General features: G+C 42.7%; 1 pseudogene; it reads right to left on the bottom strand.

The window, feature by feature from the left end:
- Window positions 1–1,780: 1,780 nt before the first annotated feature.
- Window positions 1,781–3,268, bottom strand: LOC149407052 (phospholipase A1-IIdelta pseudogene; annotated as a pseudogene).
- Window positions 3,269–5,154: the final 1,886 nt, after the last annotated feature.

A 5,154-nucleotide genomic window follows, 5' to 3' on the forward strand; every position in this document is an offset into this window, starting at 1 on the left:
ATTTAAATTTTTAGGTTTTAAAACGCTTCTACAACGCTTAGAGTAAGCGTTGTAGAACTCTCGCCGCAGCGAAGACTATTTCTCGCCGCGGCCAGGCTACTGAAATGTAAGCCCAGAATTTTCTCGCCGCGGCGAGAAATAGCCTTCTCCGCGGCACGAAAATCTTCTCCAAAAAAGGCTTTCTGGAACTCTTCTCGCCGCGGCGAGAATCCTTCTTCGCCGCGGCGAGGTCCATTAAATTTCACTAATCCTACAACGCTTAGATTATCCGTTGTAGAAAGTTCTCGCCGCGGCGAGAAAAACACGTCACCGCAGCGAGGCTTCTACAACGGATAGTCGCTTCGTTGTGGGAGATTTGAAATATGGTGAAATTTTACAACACTCAAGCTTCTACAACACTTATCATAAGCGTTGTAGAAACACCAAGCTTCTACAACGCTTAACCATAAGCGTTGTAGAAACACCAAGCTTCTACAACGCTTAGCCATAAGCGTTGTAGAAACACCCAGCTTCTACAACGCTTAGCCATAAGCATTGTAGAAACACCCAGTTTCTACAACACTTATTTTAAGTATTGTAGAATTTCCAATTTCTACAACACTTAGCCGTAAGTGTTGTAGAATATGGGTTGTAGAATCCAACATTTGTAGTAGTGAAATACCCAAACAAAAAAAAACAAAAAAAGAGAGAAAGTTGGCCTAGTCATCAAAATAAAAGAGGGAAATAAAGCCCGCTTGATTTTTCAACTTTTAGATGCGATAAATGTCTCATCCAATACTCAATAAAATCTTTAGATGCGACATGTCGCATCTAAATATAAAAATCCAACTTAAAATCATCGAATTTTTGTGAAACTTGGTGATGAGAAGCTATCAACATTAAAAAGTCTATTTTGTAGCAGTGTGTCTTGTATGCACCCTCACTTCACAAAGAAAAGTTACTTGATTAAAATAGACTATTTTTCTCTTACTGATTTCACGCATATTTAAAATTTCAAGATCCTATATTTGTGTCTCCCTCTTGTTCTTTCGAGTTTTCCCTAATTCCTCACTAAAAACTCATGTACGCGACAATGGTGTCCACACGACGAGGAAAGCTATCAGTAAAGGTGGGTCTGAGAAGATTGTCCCCAACAAGCATGGTGTGAAGATATTTCTGGGAAAACCCTTGAAGAGTGTCGATGGTCAGCCGGAGATTCGTCTTTCAAGGATGGACCAGTGATCTATTTCTCCCCATCTTGTTAAACGTGGCATTGTGGTGAAGTACGATGACGTGCCTCCTCCTAACAACAAGAAGCCTATAATAATGTCTTATTTGGTCGGAAATCAGATGGCTCATCATCTGATTGCGATCATCATGCTGTGTTTTCGGCGAGACCTGAGGAAGTGGTCACCGGAACTGAAGATCAAGGTAACCTCTATGTTGATTCTAATCCTAGGGTTACTAAGAATGTAGAAGGCCCGTGAGGAGAATGTTCTTAAGGGCTTGGCTAGTGATGGTTATTAACCCATTGTGAATGCCATGATGAGTCGTGGTGATGGTCTTGACAAGACCAAGAACATTAGTCCTTCCGTTGTTGCTGATTTAGGCTTGGGTGAAAGTCTAAATCAGTCAGTTCATGTGAATCCAGCACAGGAAGCCTTCATTCATGATGTTAGGTCATTTTCTAGGGCCCTTCATGCAATTTAGAATGCTATCGGAAGAGCGCCACATACACAGTGATCTCAACCTAATAACTAGTAGAAAGCTAATAATCAGAAGAATAATAAAATGAATGATATAAAGGCGGCAAGTAAGATATCGATAAATTTTATTCTGCGCGTGTACTTAGAAATACAAACATAGGAAGTGGTGGTCACAAGGGAAAAGACTAGTACATAGGTATTATCATCCCAGGGATCAGCCCACATTTATTCGGCGCATGCGTGCGTAGATATGCATATATTATAAGAAAGATTCCAATAGTTACTTAGGGAAAACCCACTCCTGGGCATTCTTGTCGAAGACGATCCCTTTCTTGTCTTTGTCCTTCCACCAAAACTCGGGGACTTGGGGGCTTTTGTAGAGTCCCGTGTACTTGTTGACCAAGGCCAAGCTCCTTTTGACTTGCAGATTGAACTCCTTGCTGAGGCCGTTCCACCCGGCGACAACATACAACAAAAGCTCAATATTGTGGAGGTGGAATTGCCCTGACAGCAGAGTCTTGATGGGCGTGAAAGTCAACCCCTTAGCATTTCGCGCCTGAACCTCGAGCTCGGCGGTGTTCACGGCCACGTATCCGATGGTTCCGGGGACTTTGGGCACGGGATCGTCCTTGATCTTGGTCTGCAGGACCTTCAGCATAGGAACCTGAAGCACCTTGTCCTTGAAGGCCAAGTTGCCGACCATGGGTGAGCTAAAGACGAAGGCCGTCACAGGAACGTCTCTCCCGGCCACAGCGTTGACCGCTAGGTCGAACCCCGCCAGCGTGGCCAGAGCCCCGCCGAGGCTATGCCCCGTCAGCACGACGCTGGGGCGCGCACTCTTGTGTGCGGCCACAAGCTCCTCGACGGCGGACTGGATCTGAGTCCTCAGGCTCTGGGCGGTGTAGGCCGACCCGGGCGTGGTCGAGGTGTAGACCGACATCCACCCGGCGTGCACCTGCGGCTCGTTCCAACGCATCCACGGGAGGTCGAACTGCCACCCGTCGGGAAAAAGCTTGAGCCGCGCAGTCCGAGACTGCATCAGAAGCGGCTCCGCGGCCACCATCCCGATCCTCATGTTGCTCACCCACTCGGCCGACACCACCGTGCCGCGCAGGACCACGAAGATCTCGAGCCGCCCCGTGGCCTTGATCTGCTGGTCGGAGCTGCACGCCACGAAGCCGATCCAGTTGGAGGAGCGGTCGCCGTCCCACGGGTTCCGGATGTTTCCCCGCGGCGTCTCGAACAACGCCGCCTTCACTGCGCCCAGTCCCGAGGTGGCGTATAAGAACTTGTGGATCCTGTATTTGGAGGCGTCCACCAGGCCCACCTTGTCGAACAGCTCCTCCTTCGTGTAGAGGCTGTTTCCGGCGGTGGCCGTGTTGGTGTCGCTGTTGAAGGCGTCGTAAGTGGCGGCCGCGAAGTTGCCGCAGGTCAGGATGAATTTCCGCAGATCCAGGTCAAGAGCAGGCTCCAGCATTCCGCTCCACTTGTCCTTACCCATGACTCGCTCCCACTTCGCTCCCGCCATTCTCTCTTTTCGATCTTTTTATTTTTATTTTTTTTTTTTTATGTGTTTCTTGACGTTGGGTGCTTCGTTATGCAAGCTTACACTGCTTCTCTTCATCCATATATATACACACACATTGACATACTGGTTAGTGGACACTGCCGTGTAATTCCTACTAACAAGTAATTTCACGTCCTACCATGGCCAAACCTATTGCGCGTACAACAATAATTCCGAAAAGAAAATGGATGGAATTTATCTGTCTGTTCTAGGACGGAGATTCTAGCTCAAATGCGAGTGGGGTGTTTCATTCCGGCCATCTGACCATCATGTATGATCACATATATGAAGTAATCAACTCATTATGTTATATACATAAAGTAGTGTTCATTCGTATCGAGTATTTTTTTATCAGAAAGATAAGAATGTCTCCAAAAAAAAATTTAAATACATTTTTTTCAAACTTAAATATTTATAAACATCTCTTCTTTATATATTTCTTCCTCCAGATTAAAATATATTAATTATTCCGCAGCAACACGTGAGACATACTGCTTGTTAGTTATATAATAAACCCTAACTTGATTCTAATTAATTACAAATGAATTAAGAGCTTCTCTTTGTCTGCGCCTTATTTCCATCCTCTTATCATCTTCGTAGTCACTACTTCGCAGTATTTCTCTCCTATGTCCTGAATAGTTTCATTTTCTATAATTTTTTATATACTGAAGAAGAAGAAAAGAACAACTGCGAATTAATAATAATTAACATATATTAACCGCGCAAAAACATAGAATCATGAAAAACGAGTAAATTATTCACAATATTATTATTGATTATTACCTAACAATATTTGAAGAAACCCCCAAAATGATTATTATCACCATTTTTTTTTGGCGATTGATAGCCGAAACTTTCATTCACATGTAATAGTCAAGGCAAGATAAAGAAAGATGGGCAAAGAAGGGAAGGAAAAAAAAGTGGCTACAACTAATATACTAATAAAGGTGGGACCCACCTGATATGTGAGCCTCATCTCCTCTCTACATCAGCGGATCAGCGCCCGTTGATGAAAATCATTAACGTTTTAGATATGCAAGCTTCGATCTTGATATTTTTTATATGAAATTAAGTTATTTGATATTATATTTAAATCATATGATACATTCAGAAACATTTTTTTTATGATTTAATTAAAATCAGATATTTCTATAACATATTTTATACCATTTATTTATCGATATAACACTAGTAGAAAAAAGGCCTTTAATGGCGTTCAAAATGCGCCATTAAATATATTTAATGGCACTTTATAAGCGCCATTAAAAGAGGCGTCATTAAAAGTCTACGATGGCGCTTAAATGAAAAAACGTCATTAAATGTGACGACGTGGACTAGGACATTTAATGGCCTTCATTTTTTAAACGCCATTAAAAGTTCTGCCATGTCAGCAGCCACGTGAACACTGGGACATTTAATGGCCTTCATTTTTTAAACGCCATTAAAAATTCTGCCAATGTCAGCAGCCGCACCAACATGATCTAGACCTTTTCCTGGTAGCTGTTAAAATAAAATAAAAACACAAAACACAAAACTGTAATGAGCTGATATTTTAGTAACATTTATAAGGAAGGAATTACAAAATGATGGAAATCAAGACACTCATATCTTATAACTTCTAAATTTTCTATAGCAAACTATTATCAAAATATCACAACATCTAAGTATATTCATTTATACCCCCTAGCTATAAGCTTGTTATTAAAATTCTGATTACCGAGTCGGGAGAGAAAGGAATTACCATCAGGAGTTCTCGCTCTCTTCTAGGAGCTTGCCGAAAATGGTGTATCTCGCAAGTTGATCGGTCGAAGATCGAGACTTTGAAAGCGGAGTTTGGGATATATTGGAAACTCGGCACGTGTCCGAACTCCAAGCGGTAGTGCTCCCTCAAAATCTGGCCAT

This window comes from Urtica dioica, chromosome 1, assembly GCF_054948205.1.
Source record: "Urtica dioica subsp. dioica isolate 48M chromosome 1, U.dioica_male_clone48M_v1_H2, whole genome shotgun sequence".
NCBI classification, from domain to species: domain Eukaryota; kingdom Viridiplantae; phylum Streptophyta; class Magnoliopsida; order Rosales; family Urticaceae; genus Urtica; species Urtica dioica.